A 16621-nucleotide genomic window follows, 5' to 3' on the forward strand; every position below is an offset into this window, starting at 1 on the left:
TGACATGGTAAATGGTTACACCCAATTGTCAATTTATTTTTACATTTCCAGAGGAATAGTCCTGCCAAACCACCTGCAAAACCTGGAGACATCTTTTTATGTATTTATTTACTTATGTTACTTTTTTTTTTTTTTTTTTTTTAACTTCTAAGTAACTAAATATAGGAATTTTTTTTTTTTAAAGGGGTACTCTTTTAAGAAATTATTTATTTAAAATGAACTGGTGTCAGAAAGTTATATAGTTTGTTATTTACTTCTATTTAAAAATCTCCAGTCTTCCCATACTTATCAGCTGCTGTATGTCCTGCAGGAAGTGGTGTATTCTTTCCAGTCTGACATAGTGCTTTCTGCTGCCACCTCTGTCCATGTCAGGAACTGTCCAGAGCAGGAGAGGTTTTCTATGGGGATTTGCTGTTGCTCTGGACAGTTCCTGACATGGACAGAGGTGGCAGCAGAGAGCACTGTGTCAGACTGGAAGGAATACACCACTTCCTGGACATACAGCAGCTGAGTTTTAAATAAAAGTAGTTTACAAATCTGTATAACTTTCTGACACCAGAGTACCCCTTTAAATAAACACAAAGTGGTTGCAAAAATTAGCAGCAGCTCAGAACTGGAGGAAGAAGACTGAATAAATAATAACAAGCATGGAAGGAATTGTTACCATGGTCTAACCATGGGCAGCAACATATGAAAGTTGTGTTAGAGCGGAATAACATTTTATTGCATCATTTATTAAAGCTATGTCATCTTATTTTTTTGTATGGGTGTGATTATAGTCTTGTTTTGTCCCCTGATGAACTCCTTTATTTTATTGGCGAAACACGTTGGGACATAACACAATGGGAATTTGAGAGTAACTTTCTGCACTAGTTCTATTGTGTTATTCCAACACCCTTATTTAGTGAGTTTATTTAGTGACATTGATGTGTTTTTGTTTTCACAGTATATTTGTGCTAATATGAGAACTTATGATTTTTGCTTTAGTTTTCTTTACAGTCTTGTGATTTGTTATTTAACAGAAACAAGGTCCAGGTTGCAGGCAGTGTTGGAATGGGTTGCTGAGGGCCCATCGAATTGATTCTGGGTCATGACTGTACATGAAAATATTAGATAAATAAGAAGCCTGCACTGACACAGATCCTGTATTCCTATCCTGTGATGCCATTGGGGCTTCTTAAAGGGGTACCCTCAGCGGAACAAAAAAAAATCTTACAAATCAGCTGGTGTCAGAGATAAAAGTATCAAAGATTTGACATTTACTTCTATAAAAAAATCTCAGGTCTTCCAGTGCTTATCAGCTGCTGTATGTCCTGCAGAAAGTGGTGTATTCTTTCCAGTCTGACACGGAGCTCTCTGCCATGACAGGAACTGTCCAGAGCGGTAGCAAATCCTCATAGAAAACCTCTACTGCTCTCCAGATTGGAAAGAATATACCGCTTTCTGCAGGACATACAGCAGCTGAGAAGTACTGGAAAACATGAGATTTTTTTTTTTTATAGAAGTAAATTACAAATCTCCACTTTCTGCAACCAATTTTGTTTGCTTGAGTACCCCTTTAACAAATGCCCTTTAATCCCTGACCTGTACATTTTTCTTATAGTCTTTACTCTCATTGTCTCCTTAGTAATTTACTGCAGACGTCTCACCAGTCACATATTGTAGGAGTGACCCTGCAGCAGCCAGGATCTTATTACCTGCTTGGAGATACAGATATAGACGTCACTGTCACAAACAGACCGCTGCTGAACAAGTCAGGGGACATTCTACCAATGATAAATTAGTCTCTAATGGGCCCCAAGGGCCAAACACATGGCGAGGATAGGTCTATGGGATGGACGGGATATGAGGCTGGTGGTATATATTAGTATTTTAGCCCTATCCCTGCTGTCTGTATGATGTTTTCCCTCTTTGCATTTAATGGGAAATCCATTTAAAGGGACAGCTCCCAGTGTCTGTGTATGAAGCTGGTGTCTCCATGGTAACAGACTACACAGACTACAAACAAAATCCTTTCATCCTGCAGTCATCATTCCTTGCTTCTTGCTAACTTATTATTTGTTATTGATGCCCCTTCTTGTACCTGTCACTTAAAATTAAAAAAAAGTTTCGACATGTCCTAGAGATACGTGAAATTATCACATTTTCTGGGTCTATTTAGACCCAAACTGATCACTAGAACCAGCGGGGAGAAGAGCTCGGCTGAGCACTTCTCTATCTCCTTGTCTGACTGCAAAGGACAGTCTCATCGACTTAGGGTACTATTACACGGAGCGATAATTGGCCAAATCGGCCCCATTCGGACGATTTTCGCTCTGTCTAATAAATACAACGATCAGCCGATGACAACGATCATCGGCTGATCGGTGATATAGGTTTGAGCCTATATGTGTCGGGCGCAGACCGCACACCGCTAGGTGTAATAGTGGTGCGCGGCCAGCGGCTGAAGATATACATATCCTATCCAGGCTGCAGGGCTCCTCTTGCGGTCTTCTTCTCCCCGGGTCCTGCGCGCTCCAGCTTCAGAGCGCCTGTCTCAGCTAAATGGCTGCTCAGCCAATCACAGGCCAGGACCGCCACGGACAGTAGTTGACTGAGCGGCCTGTCAGCTGAGACAGGCCGCTCTGAAGCTGCAGCACGTGGGTCCTGGGGAGAAGAAGACCGCAAGAGGAGCCCTGCAGCCTGGATAAGTAATGTATAAAGTTTAGCAAGGGCTGCAAGGAGATCCGTAACAATGTCCCTGCAGCCCTTGTTAAACAATTACCGGGCCGTGTAATAGACCCAGTAAACGAGCGCCGATTTAGCAGATCGGCGCTCATTTACAGTTATTATCAGGCCCCAATTGGCCCGTGTAATACTACCCTACTGTAGAAGTCCACAGAAGAGTGAGGTAAAAAATGAGTAAGCACTTTAGGGGCTGAAAATGTCAAAAGTTTTTTTCCCAATAGTGATACTGCCCATTTAATAGTGCTCAAGGTGTTGTAAAAGCATAAATAAATAAAAATGTACTCACCTACTGCAGATCCCCCAATTGCTGCTGTTTAGACTGTGCCAGCCCCCTGCTGCTACGCCCTTCCTGGAAATGCCCTCTCAGCCAATCAGGGTCTACAGCATTGATCTGTGTCGAACAGTGACTGGCTGAGAAGGCACTCTTTTATGCCAGGATGAAAAACAGGAAAGGTTCAGCATTGGACTGCAGCACTGTGGGAATGGCAGCAATAGGGGATCAGTGGCAGGTGAGTATTTCTTTTTTTTTTTCACTGGATAACCCCCTTATCAAGAAGCAGGGGACAAATGGAATGACTGCCGGATCAGACTACATCGTGTATGTTCTATTTTTGATACACATTAGCCTGCCCAGGAGCTGTATACCGTACATAAAACAATAAGAAAAAGTATCCAAGGCGCCTGCATCAAGCCTATTGTGGAGAACACAGTCCCAAAGGCAGTGATCACTATCCAGAGTCTCTCCAGGTATAGGGAAGAATAGTATCAGCCTATAGAATTAGTAAGTGTGGAGTATAATTACTTTGTGTTATTTACCCCCCCCCCCCCCCCCCAAATTTCTTGCAAATCAACTGGTGCCAGAAATTTTCATTAAAACTTGTCTTCCAGTCCTTATTAGCTGCTGTATGTCCTGCAGGAAGGGGTGTATTCTTTCCAGTCTGACACAGTGTTCTCTGCTGCCACCTCTGTCCATGTCAGGTACTGTCCAGAGCAGCAGCAAATCCCCATAGAAAACCTCTCCTGCTTTCTAGACTGGAAATGATACACCACTTCTTGCAGGACATACAGCAGCTGATAAGTACTGGAAGACTTGAGATTTTTTTAATAGAAGTAAATTACAAATCTCTGGCACCAAAGAAATATTTTTGGGTGAACTACCCCTTTAAGAAGCTGGCACCCATAGCCATTTCTCTGCGTTTTCCTAGGATTTATGCTCCTGGCAGCCGCCACATTCCCTTCATTATATGATATTATATATAAATCCATCAGGCTGTAAATTCTGGTGTTAGCGCACAGGCTGAGGGGAATACTGATCTATGTCTGAACAGCGCTACTGATTGTAATGGGTCTACTTGTCCTTGCTGTGGATCCTCTGTGCTGCTGTGGTATAGCAGGGAACCACGCTAAGGAGTGGAGTCTAAGAAACCATAATGAAGCCACTTCACTACATAAAGTTTTCTTTTTATATGACTTGGTCGGTGCCGGTGCACAGATCCCGGTGCCGGTGCACAGATCCCGGTGCCGTTGGCATAAAGCCGCCCTATTTGCATGTCCCGAGACCGACACAGATGACCAGAAAAATTTTTACATAGTGAAGTGGTACATTCCACAGACCTATGAAAAAGCAAGCAGTATATGGAGTCGCTGGAAGTCCTGCTGGCAGTATATAACTGTCAGTATTAGGGCCTGTGCAGCCCTGCAGTTCCTGACACAGCCATTGGTGGCAACAGAGAGGCTGTGCCAATACCTTACTGCTGCCACTGTAAAAAAATGTATGTATATATATATATATATATATATATATATATATATATACATTTTTTTTATTTTTTTTTTAAATATTTTTTTTTTTAAGAACTAAATTTTTTTTTATTTATTTATTTATTTTTTGTTAGCCATATACCCCATATATGTCCTGATTTTTGTAAGTATAATAGATTGGGGTCCTGAATTGGGAATCCCTACTCCATTATATCTCCATGTTGTAATATGAACTAGACAAAGCAGACAATTCCTTTAAGCCAGCCCTAGATTATCAGATTACATCAGTGTATCAGACATTGGACAAATTGGATCCCCCTACAATCCTATTGGTTTCTTCCTCCTTTTACAGAAATAACATACCACTTGGCTAAACCACTTGCCCATATTGGGGGGGAGTTGAGTAAACTAGTTGTAGTCTGGTAGGTAACTATCATGTTTCAGTGTCCAGCTTTGCTTCTATAAATATACAATTACCCCCTCCCAACACTAACCTGGTGCCCTTAACTTTTTTATTGTATTTCCCCCCCCCCTAATATTTTATAGGCTAGATGGATTTGTTCAGGTATCTGACTGGTCTCCAGTACACCTCCCATTTTTTCTATCCCCAATACATCTGCAGCGATATCTGTGGCGCCGAACAGGTTAAACCGCATCCTGAGTGTGCGGAGTAGGAGTGGGCGTGGCCTCGGCGCTCGTACAGCCACGTCAGCCCTCACCGCTGCCTCGGCTAATAAAGTTTTCCGGCTTTGAAGAGGTCGCTCAGTGTGCCGGGAGTTGTAGTTTTGGTTCTCCGCTCCGGAGGTTCTTCTCATGGGCTGCTTGTTGGGACCAAGCTGAGAGCAGGAGGTGAGAGATCCGGGGCTGCGGAGAGTGGCGGAGGCGGGGAGCGGACTCCCGGCGGCGGGGGGCTTGTGCAGTGCACGATCCCGCACTAGAAGTTCTGTGGGTGCAGATGTGGGGATCGGGGCTGGAGATCTGGGGGGTCCCACAACTCTCAGGGTGACTGCTGGCTGCTGCACGGACGGGGAGGCGCACTATCAAGGTGTCGCAGAGTTTGGGGAAAGTTAATTTGTCGCTCAGTTTTGTGCCCCACCCATGTGACCTCACAGACCACTGACAACTGACAACCAGGTAAGTTCTGGGGGCGTCACAGTCACTCAGCGGCTCTCCTGTATAACGGGAGTACTCGTGTTCTGTTGTTAGGATTTCCCCCTCTAAGGAATCATATGACTGAGTTTTCACTTTAAGAAAAGGAGAAAAAAAAAGTTCTACAAGTTCTATTGAGGGTCCCACTCAACTGGATGAAAACTTTATTTTTTTGGCCATCATTGCAGTCACCTTAGTGGTTGTCGCCCAGCAGGACAGCTGTGTGGCTGACAGCGGAGACAGATGTGTGGCTGACAGCGGAGACAGATGTGTGGCTGACAGCGGAGACAGATGTGTGGCTGACAGCGGCAGTCGCCCAGCAGGACAGATGTGTGGCTGACAGCGGAGACAGATGTGTGGCTGACAGCGGAGACAGATGTGTGGCTGACAGCGGAGACAGATGTGTGGCTGACAGCGGAGACAGATGTGTGGCTGACAGCGGCAGTCGCCCAGCAGGACAGATGTGTGGCTGACAGCGGAGACAGATGTGTGGCTGACAGCGGAGACAGATGTGTGGCTGACAGCGGAGACAGATGTGTGGCTGACAGCGGAGACAGATGTGTGGCTGACAGCGGAGACGGATGTGTGGCTGACAGCGGAGACGGATGTGTGGCTGACAGCGGAGACAGATGTGTGGCTGACAGCGGATACGGATGTGTGGCTGACAGCGGATACGGATGTGTGGCTGACAGCGGATACAGATGTGTGGCTGACAGCGGCAGTCGCCCAGCAGGACAGATGTGTGGCTGACAGCGGATACAGATGTGTGGCTGACAGCGGATACAGATGTGTGGCTGACAGCGGCAGTCGCCCAGCAGGACAGATGTGTGGCTGACAGCGGATACAGATGTGTGGCTGACAGCGGATACAGATGTGTGGCTGACAGCGGCAGTCGCCCAGCAGGACAGATGTGTGGCTGACAGCGGATACAGATGTGTGGCTGACAGCGGATACAGATGTGTGGCTGACAGCGGATACAGATGTGTGGCTGACAGCGGATGTCGCCCAGCGGGACAGCTGTGTGGCTGACAGCGGATACAGATGTGTAGCTAACAGTGGTTGGCGCCCAGCAGTACTTATGTGTGGTTGACAGCGGTTGATACTCAGCAGGACAGATGTGTGGCTGGCAGCGGATAAAGATGTGTAGCGATCAGTGGTTGTCGCTCAGCAGGACAGATGTGTGGCTGGCAGCGGTTGTCAGTCTGCAGACAGGTGTGCGGTGGACAGTGGTTGTCACACAGCAGGATAGATGTGTGGGTGACAATGGTTGTGGCTCAGCAGGACAGATGTGTGGCTTACAGCAGATGTCACCCAGCTTTCTTACAGTCCTGAATGGATAATCTGCTTAGTTATGCTATCTTGAAAAGTTCAATGACTGTTGCTGTCAGGCAGGTGAGGGAGATATACTTGTCAGCATTCAGCTTTCCTAGGAACTGATACAATAAAACACTGGGGCTGCTGCATTGTTATTATCAGCCCTTACAGTAGGGGGTAATGTTACAGTAATGTTTCCCAGGTCCTGTCCATTGTTGTCTATGACCATGAGGCTCACTTTTTACCTGCAGGGTCTGACAGTTGTCTTGACTCTTACATGCTGCCGCATACACATACCGTATCTACAACTTTTGAATCCTTGTATGAATTGATTTGCAGTTGGCTCCCCCTAGTGGTGGTTTCTTGCAGGCAGATTTATTTATTTATTTTTAAAATCTCCCAGAAATGGCGCCACTCTTGATTTGGTACCACAGCTCGGCTCCATTCTGGCAGCACTAGTTTAGGCTTATACTGTAGGAAAGGTTCCTGTGGCAAGATTGGGGTTAAACCAGCAGCCCTCCAGCCCCTGCTGCGGCACATCTTAGTCACTTTGTCATGTGATGTGTAAGATGCTACATGCAGCCATATGGTGTGATTACCGTCAGCTGTGCGCAGGATAATAGACCATGAGTAACTTGGCATTGAACTAGGGGTTTCCATGACTGTGAGTCAGGGATGTGCGGGCAGAGATGCTGGGGCCTGTTACCTGACTGACAGCTGCTGCGTGCTGTGCCGAGGCCGTGTTCACACACTGCGGCTGGATTGTCGTTTTTGCCTTAAGTTGCAGATTTGCAGAACTGTTCCATAAAAACCTAAAATTGTTCTATAAAAAAACTTCTAGATATAAAGTGTCCCTGTCACTTAAAAAAAAAAAAAAAATCACATGGTACGTCTTGATCGGTCAGAGTCTGGGTGTTTAGATCCCCGTTAATCCATAGATAGAACCAGGAGAAGCGCACAGCTAAGTGCTTCACTCCCCAGCTTGTTACCATCTGTCTTGTTTCCATTATAAGGGGCTGCAGATGAGCACAGATCAGCGAGATCAGTATTCTTGTGCAGGGCCTTTACATGGCACAATTGATCGAGCGGCCCTATTGGACGAATAATAACTGTATCGTTTGTGCGGCCATATAAATCCATTGCTATCGGCCGCACTTCCCCTGTTTACACGGAGAGACCTGCAGCCAATAAACAGTGATATATATGATGCGATCAGCCAACTGGTGCGTTTTTTCGCTCCCCAGCTGATCGCGGGTCGATAATTTGCCGAATGAGCATGTCTAGCAAAGATCCTTGTCATTAATCGGCCCTGGTAAAAGAGAGAGATTTATCTGACAGAATTTAGAAGCCAAAGCCAGGAACAGACTATAATCAGGGAACAAGTCATAAAGGAAAGACTGAGATCTCACCTCTTTTCAAATCCATTCCTGGCTTTGGCTTCACAAATCTGTCCGATTAGTCTATGGAGACCTACAGCTGATGGAGTGAAGCACTTGGCTGAGTGCTTCTCCCAGCTCTGTCTGAAGAACATCCCGACCTGACCGAACGAAACTCTTGACATAAAAAAAAAGTTTCCTAGGGATATGCCAAAAGTTTTAATCCGTCTGGGTGATCACACCGCCACCCATCATAAAAGCCAGCAGGGAGAAGCGCTTACTAAGCGCACCCCCCCCCCCCCACTCTGTTTTTGGGGCATGAGATGGACACATAGGGGGAGATTTATCAAACATGGTGTAAAGTGAAACTGGCTCAGTTGCCTCTAGCAACCAATCAGATTCCACCGTTCATTTTCCAAAGAGTCTGTGAGGAATGAAAGGTGGAATCTGATTGGTTGCTAGGGGCGACTGAGCCAGTTTCACTTTACACCATGTTTGATAAATCTCCCCCATAGACTTTTATAGATGTCTGTTTCTTGCTACAATGATTGAGCAGAGAGAGAGAAGTGCTAAGTGATTGCTTCTTCCTGCTGGTCTTTTGCCATGTCTCTGGGATACATCTAAGGTTAGAGTTCCCATTTAAATCTACCTAATTGGCAGCATTTTGTGTCCTGTTCTGTGCTGGAGCTGTCCTCCATGCTGGTAGAGATCCCGCCACCCCTTCCCTCTGTCTGTATCCAGATTTAATGGGATTCATTCGTTTCTATAATTGGGGATGTTACGGATTCATACCAGATAAACGGCCGCTCTATTTTTATCTTCTATCTTGATTCATCTTTTGAATCAGCAGCAATCGCTCCATGAGCCGATCTACGGATGTACTGGTGGGATATGTGCCTCTTAAAGTGCACCCCTATAGACTAAAGGGGTACAGCTGTCAGAAATTTACTTCTATATAAAATCTCCAGTCTTCCAGTACTTATCAGCTGCTGTATGCTCTGCAGGAAGTGGTGTACCAGTCTGACACCGTGCTATCTGCTGCCACCTCTGTCCATGTCAGGAACTGTCCAGGGCGGTAGCAAATCCTCATAGAAAACCTCTCCAGACATGGACAGAGGTGGCGGCAAAGAGCACTGTGTCAGAATACACCACTTCCTGCAGGACATACAGCAGCTGATAAGTACTGGAAAACTGGAGATTTTTTTTTTTTTAAATAGAAGTAAATTATAGATCTGTATAACTTTCTGACACCAGTTGATTAGCATTCTTGCCTCCAGTTTTGTATCTCAGTTTCATTAAAGCTTTGGCTGTCCAGGCATGATGGGAATTGTAGTTTTGCAACAGCTGCAGGGCCAAAGGTTCCCTTTCCCTGGGTTAGGAGAACAAACATGACACAAAGCTCTCTAGCGAATCCATAAAAAATTGACACCCTCGTGCAACTTTTACCCAACGTTTCTATTGACTTCTATAATCAGATGGTTGACGTGTTTGTGGCATGGTTACGTTATGACCATAATGTAGTTCCCTGTCTGGCGTGCCCTGACTTGACCGCCCCCTTTAACCCGTATAACCATAACTGCAGTATCTGCCCGTAACAGCTGTCTCCCTCTTACTGAAGCAGTAAATTACTTTGCGCCGGCTTTTCAATTTAACCTTTTTTTTTTTTTGTTTTCCGCCTTTTGTTTATTGGTTCTGGGCTGTGATCCCAGGGCTTATAACCCTGCAAACCTATCTCCTGGATCTGCCGCGTACGAGCAGCGTGAACCGGGTCAGTTTTTAAGAAATTAAATTCTGGACCATCCGTCGGATTGAAAGGCGCCAGAATTGAACAATTGTATTAAGCCGCGGTATCGGCCAGTTGGCATCGGATCGCCACATGTGGCCCAAACGACCTAAAATCATTTGCCCAATTACACGGAACGATGATCGTTACTTATGATCGTTCTTGCAGACGTCTTGTCGTCGCTGTTGCGTTCGCCGCTACTGCGAATGACCGAATGACGTCTTATTCCATGCGAACGTTCAGCGATAAAAATAGGTCCAAACTCTATCAAACGACTAACGATTTCTCGTTGGTCGTTTAATCGTTGTCTGCTATTACACTAAACGATTATCGTTCAAATCCGAACGATCTAACGACTTTTCGAACGATGATCCTTCTGTGTAATAAGGCCCTTAGATTGGCAGATACTTTGTTAAAACAGGGGTCAAAGGGAAGTTATGACCCCTTTAGGTTAATGGCGAAAAAAATTTCTTTCAAATGAACTTGTTTCAGAAATTATATAGATTTGTAATTTACTTCTATTGACAATTCTCAAGCCTTCCAATACTTACCAGCTGCTGTATGTCCTGCAGAAAGGGGTTTATTCTTTCCAGTATGACACACTGTCCTCTGCTGTCACCTCTGTCCATGTCAGTTTTTTTATCAGGATTTGCTATTGCTCTGGACATGGACATGAGGCAGCAGAGAGCGCTGTATCAGACTGGAAAGAATACACCACTTCCTGCAGCGCATACAGCAGCTGATAAGTACTGGAAGCTTTGAGATTTTTTAATTAGAAGTAAGTTACAGATCTATATAACTTTTTGACACCAGTTGAGCCTATAATAGTGGGTGGGATTTGAACCCATTGCTAATATCGCTAATCGTTCGCTGTAATTCCACATTCGTTCGCTCAAGTTCCGCGTTTTTTACCTAATCGTTCAGTGTAATTGCACATTGTCCATTGTTTTGCTGGGATCAGATGGAATAAAGGATCATAGTAACCATCGCAGTAACGATTGTTACTAACGATTATCGTTCTGTGTAATATGGTGAACGGTTTCAGGTTAACAATAAACAATCTCGTTTGCGATCGTTTATCGTTAAAAATCGTTCTGTGTAATAGAACCCTAAGAAATATAGAACTTATCCCTACATACTCTCCTCTAATTCTAGGAATCAAATACTTCAGATGTCCCCTTTAAATCCAGACCTGTCTGATAATCTGGAATTTCGCAGTATTGGAAGTGAATGACAAACCAGTGCGAAGAAGAAGACCATGTATGATTTTAAGGGTGTGTTCACATGTACAGGATCTGCAGCAGATCCGCAGCAAATTTGATGGCCCAGAATTGATTTGCTTTGAATCTGCAGCTTCAAATCTGCTGCAGATCCTGTAAGTGTGAACGCACCCTGAGGCTGGGTTCACACACAGTATATTTCAGGCAGTATTTGGTCCTCATGTCAGGTCCTCATTGCAACCAAAACCAGGAGTGGATTAAAAACACAGAAAGGCTCTGTTCTCACAATGTGGAAATTGAGTGAATGGCCGTCATATAACAGTAAATAACGGCCATTATTTCAATATAACGGCCGTTGTTTTAAAATGCCAGCAAATATTTGCCATTAAATGGCGGCCATCCACTCAATTTCTACATTGTGTGAACAGATCCTTTCTGTGTTTTCAATCCACTCCTGGTTTTGGTTGCAATGAGGACCAAATACTGCCTGAAATATACTGTGTGTGAACCCAGCCTAAGGGTCCTATTCCACGGGCCGAGGAGGGCCCGATGAACGATGTAAACGAGCGGCGATCTGCTAGATCGCTGCTCGTTTACTGGGCCTATTCCACGGCCCGATGATCGTTGAGCGAGGGCTGCAGGGAGATCGTTACCGATGACCTTGCAGCCCTTGCAGCATCATACATTACCTGGCTGCAGGGCTTGTCCTCCGCTCCGTCTCCTCCCCGGGTCCCCGCGCTCTATCTTCTGAATGGCCGGTCAGCTGACAGGCCACACTCAGCCAATCACAGGCCGCGGCGGTCCCAGCCTGTGATTGGCTGAGCGCTCCGTCAGCTGACCGGCCATTCAGAAGATAGAGCGCGGGACCCGGGGAGGAGACGGAGCGGAGGAGAAGCCCTGCAGCCAGGTAATGTATGATGCTGCTGCTGCTGTTTCTTCTCAAATCGTCAGTCGACCGCCGCGCACCACTATTCAACCGTAGCGATGCGCGGTGGGGGAACGATGATTTTAGGTCTTGCCCTAAATGAACGATCAGCCGATGACACGATCATTGGCTGATCGTTCTCTCTATTTCACCGAACGATAATCGGCCAAATCGGGCCAAATGGGGCCGATCCGGACGATTATCGTTACTGTGGAATAGGGCCATTAGGCTATGCTCGCACAATGTTAGAGACCGGCTGTTCCGTGACCCTACTGGGTCACGGAACAATCGGTCTCTGGCCGGATCATCTCGGCCGGTACTTAAGTATCGGCTGGATGATCCGTCCGTCCGCAGAGGTCTGATGCGGGCGCATCAGCGTGCGCCCGCATCAGAGCTTCCCAAAGCCCAGGGCCGTTTTAATACATTGGTGGGCCCAGTGCACAGCCCTCAAGAGTGGGCCCCCCCTTCCCTTTCGGCACATTGTATAATGTACTGAATTTGCCCCCACACTGTATCAAGAGCCCCAATACATATAGTAGTTACCTTATAACACTATTTCCACCATACAGTGATTACATATTACATAAAAACTGCTCTAAACAAAACAGAAAGATATCACCAATGATACCATTACATAATACCGCCACATCATGACCCCTAACACTACAACTCTATAACAGAGTGCAGTTACATCCAGTGACTCACCGGGGGCATCTTCTCCGATCAGAGTCTGTCACCTTTTCTTTTTCTCTCCATCCAGCCTAGGCCACCATGAAGTCTTCTCCTGGCTGTGAATCTTCTCTCCAGAATCTGCCAGACAAATATTTTAGGCTCCAACACATACAGTAGTTAGGTCCCTTGTACCCCTATACAGTAGTTACACCCCTCTGTACCCCTAAATAGTTACACCCCTCTGTGCCTCCATAGTTTTAAGGTGTCCCTGTAGTATATAGCCCCTCATGTGCTCCTCCAGTTATATACAGCCCTCCTGTGCGCTCCCCCATTAGTATATAGCCCCCCTGTGCACTCTCCCCAGTAGTATATAGCCCCCCCTGTGCTCTCCCACAATAGTATATAGCCCCCCTGTGCTCTCCCACAATAGTATATAGCCCCCCTGTGCTCTCCCCCAATAGTATATAGCCCCCCTGTGCTCCCCCCAATAGTATATAGCCCCCTGTGCTCTCCCCAATAGTATATAGCCCCCCTGTGCTCTCCATAATATATAGCCCCCCTGTGCTGTCCCCAATAGTATATAGACCCCTGTGCTCCCCAATAGTATATAGACCCCTGTGCTCCCCAATAGTATATAGACCCCTGTGCTCCCCAATAGTATATAGCTCCTTGTGCTCCCCCATAGTATATAGCTCCCCTGTGCTCCCCATAGTATATAGCCCCCTGTGCTCCCCCATTGTATATAGCTCCCCTGTGCTCCCCCATAGTATATAGCCCCCTGTGCTTCCCCATAGTATATAGCCCCCTGTGCTCCCCCATTGTATATAGCTCCCCTGTGCTCCCCCATAGTATATAGCCCCCTGTGCTCCCCCATAGTATATAGCCCCCTGTGCTTCCCCATAGTATATAGCTCCCCTGTGCTCCCCCATTGTATATAGCTCCCCTGTGCTCCCCCAGTAGTATATAGCTCCCCTGTGCTCCCCCAGTAGTATATAGCTCCCCTGTGCTCCCCCATAGTATATAGCTCCCCTGTGCTCCCCCATAGTATATAGCTCCCCTGTGCTCCCCCATAGTATATAGCCCCCTGTGCTCCCCCATAGTATATAGCCCCCTGTGCTTCCCCATAGTATATAGACCCGTGTGCTCCCCCATAGTATATAGCCCCCTGTGCCCCCCATAGTATATGCGCTCCCCTGTGCTCCCCCATAGTATATAGCCCCCCTGTGCCCCCCCATAGTATATAGCCCCCCTGTGCCCCCCCATAGTATATAGCCCCCTGTGCTCCCCAATAGTATATAGCTCCCCCTCCCATATAACATTGAAAAAAACAAACACTGTTACTCACCTAGGTCCACGCGTTCCTCTTCTCTTCCCTCTTGTGGCCGCACTTCCTGCGGTCACAAGAGGCTGCACTCCCCTTACCCTCGCGCCAACGCTCCAGTGACGACGGGCGCTAGAGGGAGAGTGCGGCCTCTTGTGACCTTAGGAAGTGCGGCCACAAGAGTGACTGACAGGGAGGGAGCCAATGGCTCTCTCTGTCAGTGTCGCTGCTGCTGCAGCGCTGAAGCACCGCAGCAGCAGCGGGCGGGGGCAGCGGCAAACGGCGGGGGGGCCCTGCAGGGGGCGCCATGGAGGGGTAAGTAGATTACCTATCCATGGCGCTCCCACCTGACAGGCTGGTGGCCGGAGCCCTGTGCGACCGCATTGGTCGCACATAGCAACGGCAGGCCTGCTCGGGGGGGCCCCTTTAACCAGTGGGCCCGGTGCACGTGCACCATGTGCCCTCTGGTTAAAGCGGCCCTGCCATAGCCCACAGTGAAGCAAGCGGCCGCTTGCTTCACTGTGTGAACTGACAGGGCTTTCTGCGGCCGGAATTCACTGAATTCCGGCCACAGAAAACTAACATATCAGTTTTTTCTGGTGCCGCATGGGATCCCGGCCGGAGCGTATACCATGTGTGGACCCTCCGGCTGGAATCCCATTCAAAATAAGGCTATGTTCCACCCCTGAAAACTACGGCCGTGGTTTGAACAGTGTGAACATAGCCAAACCCTCTCCACAGGACGGGGGATAACTAACTGAGAGTCCGCTGACCGCTGGGACCCCTACCGACCACAAGAATGGAGTCAAATGTCCCCGAGTGAATTAAGTGCCGACCATCTTCCTGACTGCTACTTCATTCATTCTCTATGGGACCTCTGAACATTACGCTTAGCGTTACACATAGGACAGATCCGCTCTAATGATGTTCTCTTTGTATACCCGGCATTGTTCGCCTTGCCGTATCCCTTATAACGCGTCTTATACGCCCTGCCCCCGCAGTCAATTATACATCACCGTATCCAGCATTACCGAGCTCCCCGGGATTTGCGTGCCTGTGTGACATTGTGAGCGGTGAGCGTCTGAGCGTCCTTGATCCGTGGAGCCATTAGCGGTTTTATTTGTGTGTCTGCTGGGATTAATTTAGTTCAGTGTTGAAGCCGGGATTACAGCATCGGTGCGTGCCTCCACCGACGTCCCCCCGTTCACGTTATAGCCGCGACACGGTACAGTAATCCCACAGCGCCGTGTCTTAATCGCACAATATAAATGTAAAGACACTTGAGGCTGAGATCTCAATGTGGCGGAATTGCTCAGGGATCTGAAGGGCCCGAGGGTCTATATCACACAGGACAGGTTTTATACAACGTTTTTTTTTGTTTTTTTTTACTGAAACCTTTTTATGCTATAGACTTTTTAATATAAGAGATGAGCGAAGCCCTAAACACTCTGCATTTGACTCCTGGTGGCTGGAGAAGATGGATGCAACCCTAGGGCTTCATCCATCTTCTCCAATCATCGTCACGCGACCCATGGCTCTGTTCTTTCCTATGGAAGAGTACGTCAGAGGAGCACTGTACTCCGCTCTTTCCGTCGCTGCATAGGAATAAATACAGTCGCGGGCCAACCCGGAACCTATTCATAACAGAGCCTGCGAGGCCCGCTACGAAGATTGCGGAAGGGTTCAGAGGTCGGACCACCAGATACTCGATTTATACAAGTTTAAATATTTCCTATATAGAGTAGCTGCAGTCATATGGAGAATAATAAACATCCTGGGAGGGATTTATCAAAGGGAATAAAATATAGACTGGTGTAAACTGCCCACAGCAACCAATCACAGCTCAGCTTAGAGCTCTGGTAAACTGTAAGCTGAGCTGTGATTGGTTGCTGTGGGCAGTTTACACCAGTTTTTACTTACACCCTTTCATTCACCACCATGTCCGCTGCGCCCGGTCCTGCCAGCTCAGCCGATCATGGGCCATAGCAGTGACCCCAAGGCCCGAGCCTGGATGCAGCATGTTATTTCCCCTTGATAGATAGTATATCTCTAGGATAGGCCACCCTGTTGTTGGGAGAGCAGGTGCTGCTTGGCTTTTTCCAGATAGCTATCCATGGCCAGGTTCCATAGGGATGAGCAGGGGCCCAGGAGCTACACGTTGCCCCTCAGACTGTGATCACTGAATATGGGCGAAGAGTGGTGATCAGAGCAACTGGAGCATACTGGAGTCTGATCGTTCCGTATTGGTATACTGGTGGCTGAAGAAGTTGGATGCAGCCCTAGGGAGTCCTTGAGAACATAGATACAGCCTACGGCCTATAGCTATATCCATGTTTTCCAGGACTTTCTAGGGCTGCGTCCAGTTTCAGCCCC

General features: G+C 47.2%; 1 protein-coding gene across 3 annotated transcripts in view; it reads left to right on the plus strand.

The window, feature by feature from the left end:
• The window catches only part of SMCO4 (single-pass membrane protein with coiled-coil domains 4), a 40127-nt gene that overhangs the window by 10611 nt on the left and 12895 nt on the right, over window positions 1–16621 (plus strand). Inside the window, exon 1 of one of the 3 annotated variants that reach the window (XM_069969653.1) lies at window positions 5230–5337. The exons of 1 other annotated variant lie outside the window; for it this stretch is intronic. The gene's annotated coding sequence lies outside the window, so the exon portion shown is untranslated. One more of the 3 variants, XM_069969651.1, reaches the window with a different exon arrangement.

This window comes from Dendropsophus ebraccatus, chromosome 5 (genome assembly GCF_027789765.1).
Source record: "Dendropsophus ebraccatus isolate aDenEbr1 chromosome 5, aDenEbr1.pat, whole genome shotgun sequence".
NCBI classification, from domain to species: Eukaryota; Metazoa; Chordata; class Amphibia; order Anura; family Hylidae; genus Dendropsophus; species Dendropsophus ebraccatus.